This window comes from Saccopteryx leptura, chromosome 1 (assembly GCF_036850995.1).
Source record: "Saccopteryx leptura isolate mSacLep1 chromosome 1, mSacLep1_pri_phased_curated, whole genome shotgun sequence".
NCBI classification, from domain to species: Eukaryota; Metazoa; Chordata; class Mammalia; order Chiroptera; family Emballonuridae; genus Saccopteryx; species Saccopteryx leptura.
In genome coordinates this window covers 261,897,210-261,916,205 of record NC_089503.1, presented here as the reverse complement: position 1 = coordinate 261,916,205, position 18,996 = coordinate 261,897,210, and positions in this window count along the sequence as shown.

The window sequence follows — 18,996 nt, the reverse complement described above, 5'->3', positions numbered from 1 at the left end:
CTCTGGACTACAAGAACAGCTCTCAAAAACCAAGGAGCAAAGAAGAAGCCACAACAAACCTGGTAGGGAGCACCTGCATCTCCCCTGTTTACAGGAACGGAGGGGGGTTGAGGCTGAGAGCCCATATGGGCTCTCACTCCAGGGAAAAGAGCAGAAAATATTGCTCACAGACACTTGTCTGATGACTAGGGAGTGAGGTGTGTTGAAAGGGCTGGCTTGTCTTCCAAGAGGAAAGGGGAGAGAGAGGGACAGACAGCAAGGGGCAGAGGAATGCAGGGGAGGACCTGATAAGATGACTCACCCAGTGCTTGAGGTGGCCATAGCTGGGGGAGGGGCTGATCCTTCCACAAAACAAAAGACTAAATTGCTTCCAGGTCACAGATCTCCAGACATCTCTCCAATTCCAATCAGCGCAAGAAGACACAGCTGAAAACAAGAAGTGGGGAAGAGCGGCAGTAACTCAGGTCTTCATGGAGATCTGAAATACACCTCCCCCTACTGAAGCTGAGAAAACACCCTGCCCCCAGAGAGATTAACTGGTAGAAGAGGTCTTCAGAGTCTCAGGTTACACCCACCACATCCCTGGATACAGTTTCAAATAAGCCCCTTCCTGAGATCAGTAAACAAGACTATCACCTGTTAAGAAAACAAACAAATCAAGACTTCAAAGCAGCCTAAATCTGAAAGTGGATTACAAATAATAGCTGATGCCAACCCAAGAAGACCGAGAAATAAAACAATAAGACAACACCAAGCCTAGACTCAACCAGCTCTACAAACAAAACAAACAGACATAATGAGAAGACAAAGATGTGCAATCCAAATGAAACCACAAGAGAAACCTTCAGGAGATAAACTGAGTGATATGGAAATAACAAAACTTCCAGATGCAGAGTTCAAAATAATGATTGTAAGGATGCTTAAGGATCTTAGAACAACAATGGATGGTCATTACAAACACCTAAATAAAGAAATAGCAAGTATAAAAAAGGATATTGACAGTCAGAGATGACAAATACAATATCAGAAATGAAGACCAAAATGGAAGCAATTTAAAACAGGAGGGATGGAGCTGAGGATTGAATCAGTGAGTTAGAAGACAACTTCAATGAAGGCAAGAAAGCAGAGAAGAAAAAAGAAAAGAGACTCAAAAAGTCTGAGGAAACTCTTAGAGAGCTCTGTGACAACATGAAGAGAAATAACATCGGCATCATAGGGGTTCCTGAAGAAGAAGAGAAAGAACAAGGGATAGAGACTTTGTTCAATCATATCATAGCTGAAAACTTCCTAAAATAATGCAGGAGAAACTCTCACAAGTTCAAGAAGCACAGAGAACTCCATTAAAGAGAAACCCAAAGAAACCTACACCAAAACACTTCATAATTAAAATACCAAAGCTACGTGATAAAGAGAAAATATTAAAAGCTACAAGAGAAAACAAAGCTATCACCTACAAAGGAGCCCCCATAAGGATGACATCTGACTTCTCAACAGAAACACTTGAGGCCAGAAGGAAATGGCAAGAAATATTCAAAGTAATGCAGAACAAGAACCTACAACCAAGACTACTTTATCCAGCAAGGCTATCATTTAAAATTGAAGGAGAAATAAAAAGTTTCCCTGACAAAAAAAAAATAGGAATTCATTACAACCAAACCAATGCTGTAGGAAATGCTAAGGGGCCTGTTATAAATAGATCAAAGAGGGAAAAAAATATAGCAAAAGAGGAATACAGTTTTAAAGAATAAAATGGCAATAAACAACTACATATCAATAATAACCTTAAATGTAAATGGATTAAATGATCCAATCAAAAGACATAGGTTAACTGCATGGATAAGAAAACAGGACCCATACATATGCTGTCTACAAGAGACACACCTCAAAACAAAAGATGCACATAGATTGAAGATAAAAGGATGGAAAAAAACATTTCATGCAAATGGAAATGAAAAAAAAGCTGGGGTAGCAATACTTATATCAGACAAAATGGACTTTAAAACAAAATATATAGTAAAAGATAAAGAAGGCCACTACATAATGATAAAGGGAGTAATCCAACTGGAAGATATAACTATTATAAATACTATGCACCTAATATAGGAGCACCTAAATATATAAAGCAGACTTTGATGTATATAAAGGGCGAGATCAACAGCAATACTATAATAGTAGGGGATTTCAATACCCCACTAACATCACTAGCTAGATCCTCAAGAAAGAAAATTAACAAAGAAACAGCAGACTTAATGGACACATTAGATCAGCTCGATTTAATAGATATCTTCAGAATCTTTCACTCTAAAGCAGTAGAATATACATTCTTTTCAAGTGTTCATGGTACATTCTCTAGGATAGACCACATGTTAGGGCATAAAAATGGTCTCAACAAATTTAAGAAGATTGAAATCATATCAAGCACTTTCTCTGATCACAATGGCATGAAACTAAAAATGAACCACAACAGAAAAGCTCAAAAATTCTCAAACACATGGAAACTAAATAGCAGGGTGTTAAATAACAAATGGGTTAAGAATGAGATCAAAGAAGAAATTAAAAAATTCATGGAAATGAATGATAATGAGCATACAACTCAAAATTTATAGGACACAGCAAAAGCAGTACTGAGAGGGAAGTTCATAGCATTACAGGCACACTTTAAGAAGCTAAGAAAAGCTCAAATAAACAACTTAACCCTGCATCTAAAAGAACTGTAAAAAGAACAGCAAGTAAAGCCCAAATGTAGTAGAAGGAAGGAAATAATAAAGATCAGAGTGGAAATAAATGACATAGAGGCTAAAGAAACAATACAGAGGATCAATAAAACAAGGAGCTGGTTCTTTGAAAAGGTAAACAAGATTAATGAACTTTTAACTACACTCACCAAGAAAAAAAGAGAGAGGACTAAAATAAATAAAATTAGAAATGAGAGGGGACAAATAACAACAGACACAACAGAAATACAAAATATTATAAGAAAATACTATAAAGAACTGTATGCCAAAAAACTAGACAACCTAGATGAAATGGACAAATTCCTTGAAACATACAATCTTCCAAAAATCAATCTGGAAGAATCAGAAAACCTAAACAGACCGATTACACCAAATGAGATCGAAACAGTTATCAAAAAACTCTCAGCAAAGAAAAGTCCTGGGCCTGAGGGCTTCACAAGTGAATTCTACCAAATATTCAAAGAAGAACTAACTCCTATCCTTCTCAAGCTATTTCAAAAAATTCAAGAGGAAGGAAGACTTCCAAGCTCCTTTTATGAGGCAAGCATGATTCTGATTCCAAAACCAGGCAAAGACAACACAAAGAAAGAAAATTATAGGCCAATATCCCTGATGAATATAGATGCTAAAATCCTCAACAAAATATTAGCAAACCGGATCCAACAATATATGGAAAAAATCATACACCATGATCAAGTGGGATTTATTCTGGGGAGGCAAGGCTGGTACAATATTCACAAATCAATCAATGTGGTTCATCACATAAACAAAAGGAAGGAGAAAAACCACATGATACTTTCAATAGATACAGAAAAAGCATTTGAAAAATCCAGCACCCATTCATGATCAAAACTCTCAGCAGAGTGGGAACACAGGGAACATACCTCAACATGATAAAAGCCATCTATGACAAACCCACAGTCAACATTACACTCAATGGGCAAAAATTAAAAGCAATCTCCTTAAGATCAGGAACAAGGCAGGGGTGCCCTTTCACCACTCTTATTTAACATAGTCCTGAAAGTCCTAGCCATAGCAATAAGACAAGAAGAAGAAATAAAAGGCATTCAAGTTGGAAAAAAAGAAGTGAAACTATCATTATTTGCAGATGATATGATATTGTATATAGAAAACCCTAAAGTCTCAGTCAAAAAGCTACTGGACCTGATAAATGAATTCAGCAAAGTGGCAGGATATAAAATTAATACTCAGAAATCAGAGGCATTTTTATACACGAACAATGAACAGTCAGAAAGAGAAATTAAGGAAACAATCCCCTTCACTATTACAACCAAAAAAATAAAGTACCTAGGAGTAAATTTAACCAAGGAGACTAAAGACTTATACTCAGAAAATTATAAAACATTGATAAAAGAAATCAAGGGAGATACAAACAAGTGGAAGCATATACCGTGCTCATGGTTAAGAAGAATAAACATCATTAAAATGTCTATATTACCCAAAGCAATCTATAAATTCAATGCAATACCAATTAAAATACCAATGACATACTTTAAAGATATAGATTACATATTCCAAAAATTTATATGGAACCAAAAAAGAACATGAATAGCCTCAGCAATCTTAAAAAAGAAGAATAAAGTGGGAGGTATCACACTTCCTGATGTCAAGTTATACTACAAGGCCATTGTACTCAAAACAGCCTGGTACTGGCATAAGAACAGGCATATAGATCAATGGAACAGAACAGAGAACCCAGAAATTAACCCACAGCTCTATGGACAACTGATATTTGACAAAGGAGGTAAGGAAATACAATGGAGTAAAGACAGCCTCTTTAATAAATGGTGTTGGGAAAATTGGACAGCTACCTGCAAAAAAATGAAACTAGACCACAAACTTACACCATTCACAAAAAAAAACTCAAAATGGATAAAAGACTTAAATGTAAGCCATAAAACCATAAGCATCTTAGAAGAAAACATAGGCAGTAAACTCTCCGACATCTCTCGCACCAATATATTTGCTTGATTTATCTCCACGGGGAAGTGAAATAAGACAGGATAAACAAATGGGACTATATCAAACTAAAAAGCTTTTGCACAGCTAAAGACTAAGAACAGAATAAAAAGACAAACTACACAATGGGAGAACATATTTGACAATACATCTGATAAGGGGTTAATAACCAAAATTTATAAAGAACTTATAAAACTTAATACCAGGAAGACAAACAATCCAATCAAAAATGAGCAAAAGAAATGAATAGACACTTCTCCAAAAGGACATACAGATGGCCAGTAAGCATGTGAAAAAATGCTCAACATCACTAATCATTAGAGAAATGCAAATTAAAACCACAGGGAGATATCACCTCACACCAGTCAGAATGGCACTCATCAATAAAACAACACAGAATAAGTGCTGGCGAGGATGTGGAGAAACGGGAACCCTCCTACACTGCTGGTGGGAATGCAGACTGGTGCAGCCACTGTGGAAAACAGTATGAAGATTCCTCAAAAAATTGAAAATCGAACTGCCTTTTGACCCAGTTATACCACTTTTAGGAATATACCCTAAGAACACCATAGAACTGTTCCAAAACCCCCATGTTTATGGCAGCATTGTTCACAATAGCGAAGATCTGGAAACAGCCCAAGTGTCTGTCAGTGGACGAGTGGATTAAAAAGCTTTGGTACATATATACTATGGAATACTACTCAGCCATAAGAAATGATGACATCGGATCATTTATAATAACATGGATGGACCTTGATAACATTATATGGAATGAAATAAGTAAATCAGAAAAAACTAAGAATTATATGAATCCATACATAGATGGAACATAAAAATGAGACTCAGAGACATGGACAAGAATGTGATGGTAACGGGGCGGGGCGGGGATTCTGTGGGGGGGGGGATGGGGCAAAGAAGGAGAGAGAGGGGCTGGGGGAGTGAAGGGGCACAAAGAAAACCAGATAGAAGGTGACAAGACAATTTGACTTGGGGTGAGGGGTATGCAGCATAATCAAAGGTCAAAATAATCTGGAGATGTTTTCTCTGAACATATGTACCCTGATTTATCAATATCACTGCATTAAAATTAATAAAAATAAGATTTTTAAAAAAAGAACCTTTGGCAGCATGCACCTTATGAGTGAATGAATATGTTTATGGGGGATTTCTCTTGCTAACTGAATTTCTTTTTACATCATGCATGTGTGTTCCAGACGGATAGTAATAATAAAGATACTTTCACATGGGGAAAAATATATAGTGATGAGTGAACCCAGCCCAGCGTTTTCAAGTCCGCTGGGAAGGCTGGCCTGCAGTGAGCTCGCCCCACCCAATTCCCCTTTCCTACCCCTTCCCCATTCACCTGGACCTGATGGCAGGCAGTCACTCAGCAGGCCTGGGAGGCGCCAAGTCTTGAGACTTGAGTGGAACAGCCAAGGGAGCGGGGTTAGGAGTGATCCTGAAATGTTAGAGCTGCAAGGGGCTCTGAACACCATCCCATCCTAACCTCTGCTTCAGTTATGATCCAGCTGAGGCCCAACTGCTTAGGATCACGAAGGTCTCCAGTGGCACAGCCAGAAACAGCCCGGCCTGCCGACCTCAAGCCTGTTCCTTCAGCCTCCCACACTGTCTCTCCCATTTGTAGCTGCTAAGGCTCAGAAACTACTAAACCTCCCTCCACAAATCCCTCCTCAAAAATGGGGGGGGGGCATAAAGGGGAGGGAAGGAGGACAGGAGAGAGACGGAAACCATCTTTTTGATCATCATCCTGGTGACCTCTAGTTAAGAATACCACAGGGCAGAATATGACTGTCCCAGTCCCACTCACACTAGAGATGGCTGGAGTAAGGAGGTTCCAGGGCATGAAGGACAGGCCAGCACCCCAGGGGACCCTCACTGGATGAATGGCAGAGGGATGAAATGCTTCTTGCTTGAACTGTGCTCACTTAGCCAGGAAATAACTTTTTCTGCCTTCCTTCCCCTTCGTGAGTGACTCGGGGGCGAGGGGAACAGCTCCTTCATTAAGCAAAGTGGCAGTACTTAGTGCAGAGCACGCGTGCACATTAATTTCTGCTGACTGTCGCCTTTGTGTTTTGAACAAGTCAGAATCCTTTGTGTAATTGCTTGATGAAACATTCCCATCCATTCTGTCAACACAGATTATACAGTTAAAAATACATACCGCCCCGACCCACTGAGAAAGCAGCTGACTAGCCTTGGGGTGTGGGCTCCCAGGAGGAGCAGCCCAGGTCCAGCCCTCCTGACCCAGCCCAGCCTCCAGACCTTGCCATTCATTGTCCACCGTTCAAGAATGGTTGCTAGGAGATGGAGATACAGCCAGCTGGGTCCATTGCTGGACCACTGTGCAGTGGGGAGAGCAGAGCGGGAGGGCCAAGAAATGCAATACCTGGCCTTCAGGTCACAGGTACCTTCTGGGCCTCAGAAAAGGCTCCTCTGTGGTGAGGTCCTTACCCCCTGCCGGGACCTCACAGGCTCAGGCGGAAGGCTCTCGCTCCACCTCTGATGGGTTTTCTCAGAGTGTTTATTTAAAGTGTAGAATGTACACATACACCTCTACACAACCCCACACTTCTATGCGCACACATCCCTACACTCATACCCCAAAACATACCCACCTATGCAAAAACACCTCTACACACATACCTGCACAGAGTTCTACACACACACCTACATACACACACATATTCTCACACTCCTACATACACATATCCTTATTCACACAACTATATACATCCTTACACACATTCATCTGTACCCCACACACATGTCTCTCTTCTTCATATTACAATTATTAAGTCAAAGCATATGTATATGCCACCAGGATGAGGTGGGTATGTGCTATATCCAAATGCTTGTCCCTCAGAATTCATATGTTGAAATACAAACCTCCCCAAATTCAAAGATATCAGGAGGTCGGGCCTTTGGGAGATGATAAGGTCATCTAATCAGTAACGGGATTAGTGCTCTCATAAATAGGCCTCAGAGCTCTTGACTTGTTCTGTGAGGTTCCAGCTAGGATCCTCCCCTGACCGCACCCTGATCTTGTACTTGACAGATGCCATAGCTGTGAGAATAAAATCACGTTTTTTATGAGCTACCAAGCTGTGGTATTTTGTTATAGCAGCCAGAGTGGACTGAGATGTTTTAGACAGCTCAGGCTGCCAGACTGGGTGGCTAAAGTGCTGAAATTTATTTTATCATAGTCTGGAGGCTGGAGTTCAAGCAAGATCCAAGTGCCAGCAGTGGTGGTTTCTTTAGGGATCAGAGGGGAAGTACACCACATGGCAAAGGCTGGCTGTCCCACACCGCCACAGCCTTGGTTCCAGTGCTGAGGGAGAAGAGTTTGGTGCATATTAAGGTACTGGCTGAGGTATAGGCTGCCATGTCTCCTTCCCACTCCACAGTTGTGTGCTGGGCACTGTCAAGTCTAGGGTAAGAAGGGGGCCCACTGTGACACAGGGGTTAGGTGAGGACACGATTTCTTGGCAGTGCAGGGTATGGCTGGAGGGCACTGGAGGCACAAGCCTCTCTCCTTGTCTTGCAGATGGCCACATTCTCTCTGTGTCCTCATATGGCCTTTCCTCCGTGTGTAGGTCTAGAAAGAGATCTCCCTCCTCCCCCGACCTCCTCCCCCTCCTCCTCTTCCTCCTCCTCCTTTTTCTTCTTCTCCTTCTTCTTTCTTCTTCCTTCTTCCTTCCTTCTCTCTCCTCCTTCCCCCTCAGCCTCCTCCTCCTCTTCCTCCTTCTTCTAATGCTATCTGATTAGAGTCCCAACCTTAAAACCTCATTTAACTTAATTATATCCTAAGATCTCTGTCTCCAGATGCAGTCACATTGGGGGTTAGAGCTTCAACAAAAAAGTTTGGAGGAGACACAATTCAGTCCATGACAGAAGAAAGCTTTCTGCTCCCAATATACCTGTATGGATCCTCTAGCCAAGTGAAGACTCCATTTGTAATGTAAATATCATGCAGGTCTTCAGTTTTAGAGTTCAACATTAGGGCATGGAGGACTTTTTAAAGAATGGGAGTATCAAGACAGATTTATTTTGATCATATGGAACCAGGAAATACAAATTAGGAAGGAATTGTCATTTCCCACCGAGCCACCCTTTACGCTTTACAGAAGGGGACATTGAAGCACAAAAGTAGGAGGGGTGATTCTAGTGCCCCAGCCAGTGCCCTCCAGCCATACCCTGCACTGCCAAGAAATCGTGTCCTCACCTGCCCCCTGTGTCACAGTGGGCCCCCTTCTTACCCTAGACTTGACAGTGCCCAGCACACAACTGTGGAGTGGGAAGGAGACATGGCAGCCTATACCTCAGCCGGCACCTTAATCTGCACCAAACTGTTCTCCCTCAGCACTGGAACCAAGGCTATGGCGGTGTGGGACAGCCAGCCTTTGCCATGTGGTGTACTTCCCCTCTGATCCCTAAAGCACTCCCCTCCACTGGAGGCCTTTTCTGTGCAGCTGGCAGAAAATGCAAACTGAGCGGAAGGAAGAAGAGGGTGGAGCCAAGTTCCACCCAGACCCAGAGTCCATTTCACATGACCACCCTGTCCCCTCCCCCCAAACCCGGACCTGCCACTTCCCAACTGTGTGACTCTGGGCAAAACACATGACCTCTCTGTGCCTCAGCTTTCCCATCTGTGAAATAAGATAATATAGTTTTCTTCATGGGGTCCAGGTGAGGACGAAAGGGTGTACACAGTAACAAGCAGCAAATAAATCCTCCTGAAATGACACTCCCTGGATATAGGAAAAGCTGCTGGGGAAACAGATACCTATGAGCTCATCCATCCATATGTCCAGGGGACAAGAATAAGGGTGAGGATGTGATGCAGCTTGCCCCCAAGGTCACCCAGCTTGCTGAAACTGGAGCTGGACCCCTATTTGGGCAAAATAGACTAGACCCATCCAGAGTCACTTTCAGCCCTCAAAAATATATTGTATGGGTTTGAGATTGAGCTGGTCACTATTTGAAGTGCAGCAACATTTTTTTTCTTTCTTTCTCTCTCTCTTTCTTGCTTTCTTTTTTTATTCAATAAGAAGAAAGGAGGCAGAGACAGATTCTGGCATGTACTCTGACCAGGATCCACCCAACAAGCCCACTAGGGGGCGATGTTCTGACCATCTGGGGCATTGCTTCATTGCTCAGCAACTGAGCTCTACTTAGTGACTGAAAGGGTGGGCATGGAGCCATCCTCAGTGCCCAGAACCAACTCGCTGCAGTCGAGCCATGGCTGCAGGAGAGGGAGAGGGAGAGAGAGAGAGAGAGAGAGAGAGAAGGGGCAAAAGGGGGAGGGATGGAGAAGCAGATGGGCACTTCTCCTATGTGCCCTGTCTGGGAATCAAACCCAGGACATCCACACACCGGGCTGATGCTCTTCTACCACTGAGCAAACTGACCAGGGCCTAGCAGCTATTTCTAAGTCAGGACTCTAGTGTTTCCAAATTCCCAACAGATAGGAATCTTCTAGATTTGGAAGCAAAAAATCGGAATTCCAAAAATTGTTATTTTTTAAACACTTCCAACAGTCTTCCTATTCTTTACTTATTATTATGACTATATTTCCTAAGAAAGCTATTTAATAAACAAGAAAAATTCAGCTTAGTTGTATTTACAAAGACCTGTGGCCTACAGGGAATTTTCAGACTCTAGAAAACACCAGAGAACAATTTCAGGTGGTATTCAAATACGTGACATCCAGGTCTACCATCCAGGTTAACAGTGGCCCACGGGGTCATGTGTCAACCTGCCAAGTTAAAGACTAATTTTGCTTCCCAATTTGTTATTTCTTGGAACAGCATTCAGAGTATCTATATACAGTATACTGTGCACATAAACTTAATAATATGTATTTTATTTGCAGGCGTGATTCACCGTTAGCAGCAGACAGGGCCATAAAACCAGGCTTGAGCATGGCAGTGACTGCTGATCAGATTGCTACATGTCTCTTCCGCCTGCTCCAGTCTGGCTGCAGGACTGGACCCTTGATTTAACACTTGATACGGAACCTCAAATTTTCCTGCTTTTACTGGCTACTCCATCTCAGCAAATTCATTCAAAACTGCGAGATCTGTACATTGATTGTAAGCTTGTACAGTATTCTTATAAGAGACTTACAATGTCTTTCCCCATTTTCCTGATTTCTCAACTGATTTTCCTCAGGATTCAGATTCCAAAAAATACATCTCCCTAAGAAATGCCAGGAAGGATTTCCCCGTGAAATTCTAAGCCAGGCGTCTGATCTCCTGTCTCCCCAGTGGCCCATGCTCTGCGAGGGCCCCAGGCTAGACACAGGGGACTCAGAGGTCCCATCTGGGCACGGAGCTCATTCAAGCAACTGAGCAGTATACTGGACCTGGGCAGGGCTCTGTGTGAGAGTCCTCTGGCTGCCATACCAAGTTAACACCAGTGGGGGTAGGGGGAGGAGCAAAAGAAACTTGTTCTCTTATGGTTCTGGAGCCTAGAAGTCTGAAATCAAGGTGCTGGCAGGGCTGCACTTACAGTCTTCTAGAGAAAGAATCCATCCTCACCTCTCCATAGCTGGAGTGGCGTCCAGCGGTCCTTGGTTCTCACTGGCTTATATAGCTATGCCATTCCATCTTCACGTGACCTTCTTCCCACCATTAATCTCCATCTCTAAAATCTCTCTCCTTATAAGACACCAGTCATTGGATTTAGGACCCACCATAATCCAGCATGACCTTGTCTTAACTTGATTATATCTGAAAAACCCTATTCCCAAATAAGGCCACTCTCATAGACACCAGAGGATTAGGACTTCAATATATCATTTAGAGACACAATTCAAACCACAACAGTTTCTAACAGCAAATGAGTGAGACATGGTTCTGGCCAATTTGGTTTCTATTAAGTAAATGGGCGGGAGGCACATGCAGTGTAACAAGAACCACTCTGGGTGAGGGGGAAAAGTGGAACAAGAGGTGAAGCTGCTCATTCAGAGTGTGGTGATCAAGGAAGGCTTCCTGGAGGAAGAAGCTTCTACCTAGAATGAGCAGGACTCAGCCTAGGGAGGATGCCAGAGAAAAAGAAGAGCAACGAATGAAGGCCTGGGATTAAAGGAGCAAGGTCTTTGCTTTATTCAACCTGTCCCCTTTGCTCAGAAAGCATGTCCCCAAGATCTTAAATGTCACATTGTGGAAAGATATCCCTGGCCAACCTTCATCCACTTTTCTCTATCCATCACCCAAATTACTCCCTTTAAGGCACCACCACAGCTTGCATTAGTTACTTATTTGTTTTTGTGTCATCTTCCTTCAACACCAGCAGTTAGCTCCTTGATGGCTGGTGTCTCACCACCTTTTGCATAGGTACACCATTAGCACTTAACACAGTGCCTAGCGTATTATGTGTGATAAAAATGAATGGATGGATGAAGGAATATATGAATGAGCAAGGAGAAATAGGCTCAATGTGGCTAGATTGCAGATTTTGAGGCAGGGAGTGGCAAGAGCGAACGCTGGAGAGGAAATGTGAGCCAGAGCATGCAGGTGGGATGTCCAGGTGGAGTCCTGAAGCAAGACAGGGGAGGAGTGTGGATGTGTTCTAAGAACAATGGAGAGCAGGGGGAGGTAGGGTTTCTCTATACAAGTGAGAGCCTGCAGGATGGTACTGGCATCTAGCAACAACCATAGACCCCAAGGTCTTGGTGGGAATGGATCTGAAGGAGCTGGATATCTGCCCCTGGCAAGTACATAGTAAATGCTCAGCAAATATTGTTCAGTTAAGTGAGTGCATGAAAAAGCTTTTTGCGGAAAGCCATTCACTTTTGCAAGAAGCAATTCACGTCTAGTTGGACACAGAAAGCCAGGAAGAGGCCATAGAATTCCTGAAACTTCTGAACCCTTGAAGTCCTTGCCTCTTCAGAATTGGAGGCTTCTTTTCCCTTCCTTCCTCTCCCACCTCCTAGACCAAGGAAAGGGAGACCCGCACACCGCTGCAAGAAGATGGCCATAGTAAGTAGCCAAAAGCCAGAGAATGCAGGAACTAGAAGGAGAAAACCTGCCGTCGCTGCTTCAATCATCTTCCTCACAGGCTGCAGCCAGGATGCAGCACCTCCTGCAGAGTGAGCCCCAGCGGCAGCTTGGCTTAGAAGGAAAAGCCGAGCGGCAGAAACGTTTGAAGGCCTAGCTGCCTGGCAGGTTCAGAGGGAACAGCAGCCCCCTTCCCACACTCCCTGCGAGGACTGAAGGTCAACAGACACCTGCACACCTCAGCAAGGATTTTTTAGGCCCCTGGCTGTTTCCCATCTTACAGCGAGCAGGAGCTAAAAAAGACTAGACTTGGTCTGGTTTTGTATGATATATTTCTTCAATGTGCCCCGCGGTGGCCATTGCTGCTTTTACTATTCATACACTGTGCAGAGACTGAATTTGTTGGATGAAGCCAGAGAGCCTGTGGGGCCTAAACAAACCTGGGGTGTTTTAATTCATTTCCTATTGAGATGTAGAAGCTACCCTTTAATCACCAAGCAGGTTAAGACCCCCTCTGTGCCCTGCCCCGAAGGGCACACAGAAGCCAGCAGGGTTTTGGGGCAGACCAGTCCTCTCCTGTTGCCCATCATGTGTGAATTAGTGTAAACTCTAAGCAAACAATGCTGGCCCTGGCCAGTTGGTTCAGTCTGTTAGAAGGTTAGAACAAAGGTTAGAACAATGTCCCGAAACACCAAGTTTGCAAGTTTGATCCCTGGTCAGGGTACATGTGGGAAGTGAAATGAATGCATAACTAAGTGGAACAACAAAGCAATGCTTCTCTCTCTCTCTCTCTTTTTCTCTTTCTATCTCTCTAAACTCAATCAATACAAACATTTTTTTAAATGCTGTGTCCAGACAATTAATACAAAATAGTTATGAAAAGAAATAGACACGTACTGCTATGGGAGGGTGTCCCAGGACCTCCTGTTTCATAGCAAATGTGGTAGCTTAAAGCCACCAAATGCACCACCTCTTGTTCCCCGGCAGGAACCCGGTAGAGGTTAACTGAGTGACTCTGGCCCGGGGGTCTCCCATCAGGCTACAGTTGACGGTTGCTGGGGTCATCTCAACACAGAACCAGGAGGACCGGAGGGTCTGCCTCCTCCATAGTCTAATCCTGTCACTGTTGGCAGGTCTCAAAACGTCAGTTTCCACATGCACACAGTGTGGCAGGCCTCGGTCCCCTACCTGGCAGGCGCTCGGGCTCCCCGAGGCTGCTTGAGTGTCCCCAGGACATGACAGCTGGTTTCTGCAGATAAGGGATTCAAGAGAGAGAAAGAGGGCTCCCAAGACGAAGGGCAGTTTGTGTATAACCTAATCTCTGGAGTGATACCTCACCCTTTGGCTGTTCTCTGTTCACTGGGAGCGAGGCACTAATTCCAGCCCAGCCAGGGGTGGGGGCACCGTTCATCTTTTGAGCAGACAGGTATCAAAAGATTTGTGAACATTGCTTTATTTAAAAAAAATTTTTTAACACCTTTGTTCTTGGTTGTTGACACATCTTTAAAATCACCACACTGACATAAGTTCCTAAGCAAAAATAAAAAAGCACAGGGCAGAGTGGTCTCTGTGGTTGGCTCCTACTACAAACGCAGCAAGAAGAAAAAGCAGTTATGTGCAGTCAGGTGCAGACACCTAAAATGCCTCTGGAGGGATACACAGTAAACTGTTCAGGCTGGGTGCCTCCAGGGAGAACGATCTGGTAACTTAGAAACAGGGGTTGGAGGGAAAATTTACACTAGGTACCTTCAACTCTTGAATGGAGCATCATGGTAAATTGCCTGTTTATAATAGGGATTAAATAGGATGCAATTATTTTGTTATTCCATTAATGTTTGCTGAACATCAGAGAGCAAAACCCTAGGGAATGTCACATCCTTAAGGAATTTGCAGTCTCTCTAGATAAATGAGATTCCAGTTAAAACCTTTTGGAAAGAAGCTCTCATCAACTTAAAGGTCAAGTGTATATGGCCCAGATAAAAGCCCATACAGATAGTCTTGGCAGGCTCTGGAATAAAGGGGTGCACCCATGGAACTCTCCACAGAATAAGCAGAGAGAAAGGAGCAAGTCTGGGCTGGGGCACAAAAAAGTGACTAAAGTCAGGCTGAGGGTAGAAAAGGAAAAGGGACTTTGAAGAGACCTGGCCCAGTATAGTCAGAGGTTTGTGTTGTTTATTTCTTTTCCCTGATGCCTTAGTTCTGCTCCTGGCTCCGATTGTTTGAAAACAAAGCTTTGGTTCAGATGGTTCCTCTGCATGCCCTTACTCTAGAGAAGTCATTCTAACCCTAGAAACAAACCCATTCGCCTCAGAGAAAGTCAAAAGCTTTCCTGAAAGTTTCAGAGGAACCTCATAGAACCCAAGTAGGGCTGAGCCTGGTGGCTCAGAACTGGACAGTTGGGAATCAAGCTTCTCTCTCTCTCTCTCTCTCCTTTTTCTCTCCCCTCCCCTCTCCCCCCTCTGTCCTCCTCCTCTCTCTTCTCTTTTTCTTTCTCTCTACCTCTTTCTCTCTCTCCCTCTCTTCCCCTCTCTCTCCTTCTCTCTCCTTCTCTCTCCTTTTAGACTGCAAGCTCTGGTGGACCTGCTTCTCTCCACACCTCTGTTCCATTTCCTACCTGCTGTCTATCTCCCTTGATAAGTCCTAGTTTCTGCTCTTCCCTTATTGTGTCCCCTCCAAATCCATATGTTGAAGTTCTAATGTCTAGGACCTCAGAATGTGATCTTATTTGAAAATAAGGTCACTGTAGTTATAATTAGTTAAGATGAGGTCATTAAGATGAGCCCTAATCTTATATGACTGGTGTCCTTACAAAATGGGGAAATTTGCACACAGACATGCACACAGGAAATGTCATGTGAAGGTGAAGACAGAGACTGAGGTGATGCACTACAAACTGAGGAACGGCAACGATGGCCAGGAAACCACCAGAAGCACGAGGACAGGTAGGGGACAGATGCTCCCTCACAGCCCTTAGAAGCAACCAACCCTGCCCACACCTTGATCCTGGGCTCCTGGCCTCCAGAACTGAGAGACAAAAAGTTTATATCAGGCCACCTGAGTTTGCAGACTTAGCAAACTCATCCACCCTTTGTGCTGATTTGGTTATAGCTGTGGTTTTCCACAGCACAGCTGCCCCCTGGGGCACAGGTCATACCCACCACCATGCCTGAGTGTCAGCTCACATCCCATCAAGAATCCGATGACCTGAGTCACCTGTTTATGCAGGAACCTGGTCCCATGAGCCATGAGAAGGGTGGATCGGCTCCTCTGTCATAGATTGGTCCCCCAGGTTCATGCCCACGCAGGGGTGGGAGAGGTCAAGAGGGACAGAGTGTCTGGAAGTGTGGCCCCACACGCAGCACGCTCTTCCTCTCACTGTGTCCCGAAGCCCAGTCCTCAGCCTGAATGGGAGGGTAACCAGGAGTGAGTGTACTCGTAAGGCCCTCCCTGCGCAGAACCCTTATTCAATCAACAAGCTGTAAAAGTCTGTAATGTCAGTGATTTTCAACCTTTTTCATCTCACAGCATACATAAACTAATTATTAACATTCTGCAGCACACCAAAACATATATGATATTTTTTGCCAATATAACAACAAAAAAACAGTTATAATTTTGATTCATTTACACCAGGGGTAGTCAACCTTTTTATACCTACCGCCCACTTTTGTATCTCTGTTAGTAGGGAAGTAACTTCACTTTATAAAATTTATAAAGCGGAGTTACAGTAAGTTAAAGCATATAATAATAATTACTCACCAAGTACACTATGTCAGATTTTCGCTAAGTTTGGTAGAATAAATCTTTATAAAAACAACTTACTATAGTTAAATCTATCTTTTTACTTATACTTTGGTTGCTCCGCTACCACCCACCATGAAAGCTGGAACACCCACTAATGGGCAGTAGGGACCAGGTTGACTACCACTGATTTACACAAACAGCCATTGTGTTGTTGTCATTTTTAATTTGACAATCTAAGGGAAAAGAGGTCAGTGGCACTGACTAAATAGATATTGCATGCTTTAAAAATTCTTGCACACAATGGTTGAAAACTTCTGTGTTATGTGATAGGCTGCTGGGATAATCAAGTTGAGGAAGACACTGTAATTTTCTGAAGGAGTCCACAGCCAAGAGGGAGACAGATAATGAGAATAAACACTCACATTAACAGAGGCTTGCTTGCTCTGCATTTGTGCTTAGGCATTGCACAATTTGCTCCCATGAATAGTTCTGTACCTCTTTACAGATAAGGAAGCCGAGTCCCTCCCACAATGATGAAGAAACGTGTATGAGGTCTAGCAGCTGGCAGATGGTAGAGTAGGAAATGAACCTGGTCTGGCTGGTCCCCTGCCCCCAGCTGTCTAGTGTTTATATAGGTAAATAGGTGAGTGTCCTGAGAAGTCAGGACAACTACCATCTGAGCTAGATCGGAGGTGTCCTGGGGAACAGAGGGATGGAGAAGCCTAGTGAGAGCTGGGACAGGACACATGCATGTGGACAGAGGCAAGGAGGCTGCAGAGGGCATGCCTAGAGAGCACCTCTGGCACTGTTGGGGGTGGGAGGCAAAGTAGGGTCTTGGGGAGGAGGCTGGACAGGAAGTAAGGGGTCAGGTGGAGAGGTAGAGATCTTGAACATCAGGCTGAGGGTATGGAGTGAGACTAATAAGAGCCACAGACATTTTTCAGCACAACAACATGACCTAAGCCTATTTTCAGAAGATGCCCTGTGAAGATGCACTAGAAGAGGTTAGAGACGGGACACAGAGTGCAATGGGGAGGGTTGAAACAAAGAAGGACTAAATAAAAGTGGAAGGCTTGAAGAAACTCTGGGAAGCAGAGGACAAAGGACATTTTCTACGTAGGCACCAAGGGAGAGGGAGGGATCAAAATATTGCAGGTCTCTGCTTCTCCCTAAGGTGCTCTAAAATGTACCACTAATACAAAATGCCAGGTCTGCCCACAGTTTCTAACGTTACTCTTCCTCCATGCCCCCGCTCCCTAGTTTTGGCCTGCATGTCTCTCCCTCTCTCTCTCCCCTCTGACCTATTGTCACAACTAGCACCTTCACTTTATTGGAACAATCTCTCCGCCATGAGAAAAGATAATAAGAATAGCTATTTCAAGAAGGCAAGAACTGTTTATATTCTTGACCTGATTCCGAAGACCCAGCAAATCCCAGGAGAGCAATTAATTAAATGGTTATTTCTGTGTCTAGCTCAGAGATTTCTTCCTTCCCCTCTCTCTGTCTTTGTCTCCAGTCCTCCCTAATCTTCCCTCTGACCCTCCCCCCACATTCTGCTTACTGGTTAAGGAGCTAAATTTCATTTCCCTTAGTGGTGGAACATTGCTTTGTTTTTTAAGGACACTTACAATCTAAGAGCTTTAATTTTTTTCTTTGTAACCATGTTGATGCTATATTTAGTAATTTTATTAATGAGATAATTTACATAAATTTTATACGGGAGCCTTGCTGAGCAGCAAGCTAACTAATTCTATTCTTCGTATTAGGGAAAACAGACAAACCAAATGAGATTTAAAGACTAGACGAATGAATTTGCATCTGTGCTGAAGTCAGGCCTGGACCTCAGGACATGTGTCTCAGGATCTGAGGACTGAAATACTGTGTTCCATGCACCAGCACATGGTTGCAAGGAGCGGGTGAGGAAGAGGAATAAATTTCAATGAAAGGACAGAAAGGCAGCCCCAAGAATTCACCTGGGCTCAGTGGGACTTTCTCTCAGAAGAGGTCTCCACCACAATTCACAAGTGTGGACAGAGAGATGAGCTCATGGACTCCTGAAGTGTTTTCTGTGGCCATTTGCTCTCTGACAGCCCCCAGCTTCTGTTCAGCTGCTTAAAAAATACAAGGGAACCCCACTTCCAACAAAGCCAGTAAATGAAAAAACTAATTTATATCAGAGACATCAAGGGGTGATTATTAGCTTTACAAAAAGACAACTAGAAAATTCTTTTAAATCCCAGCTCCCTCAGTGCATTGGAAATGAGATTCAATTTAGTAAAAAAAATTCAATAGATACACAACTTTTGAGACGGCTCTGCTGGTGAGAGGGAGGCACAGCAGGGACTGGACGTTGATGGTGATAAAGAAGGGAGCGGACATGCTTCCTTCCTTCCCAGGAGGGCCGATACTTGCATGGAGTGAGAGCTGGTACATGCTGACTGCTTTCACACACCTTCACCAGGTCTAGTCCTCAGGGCAACCCCAGGCCAAGGGGCTTCTCTGTGTCACACAACTGA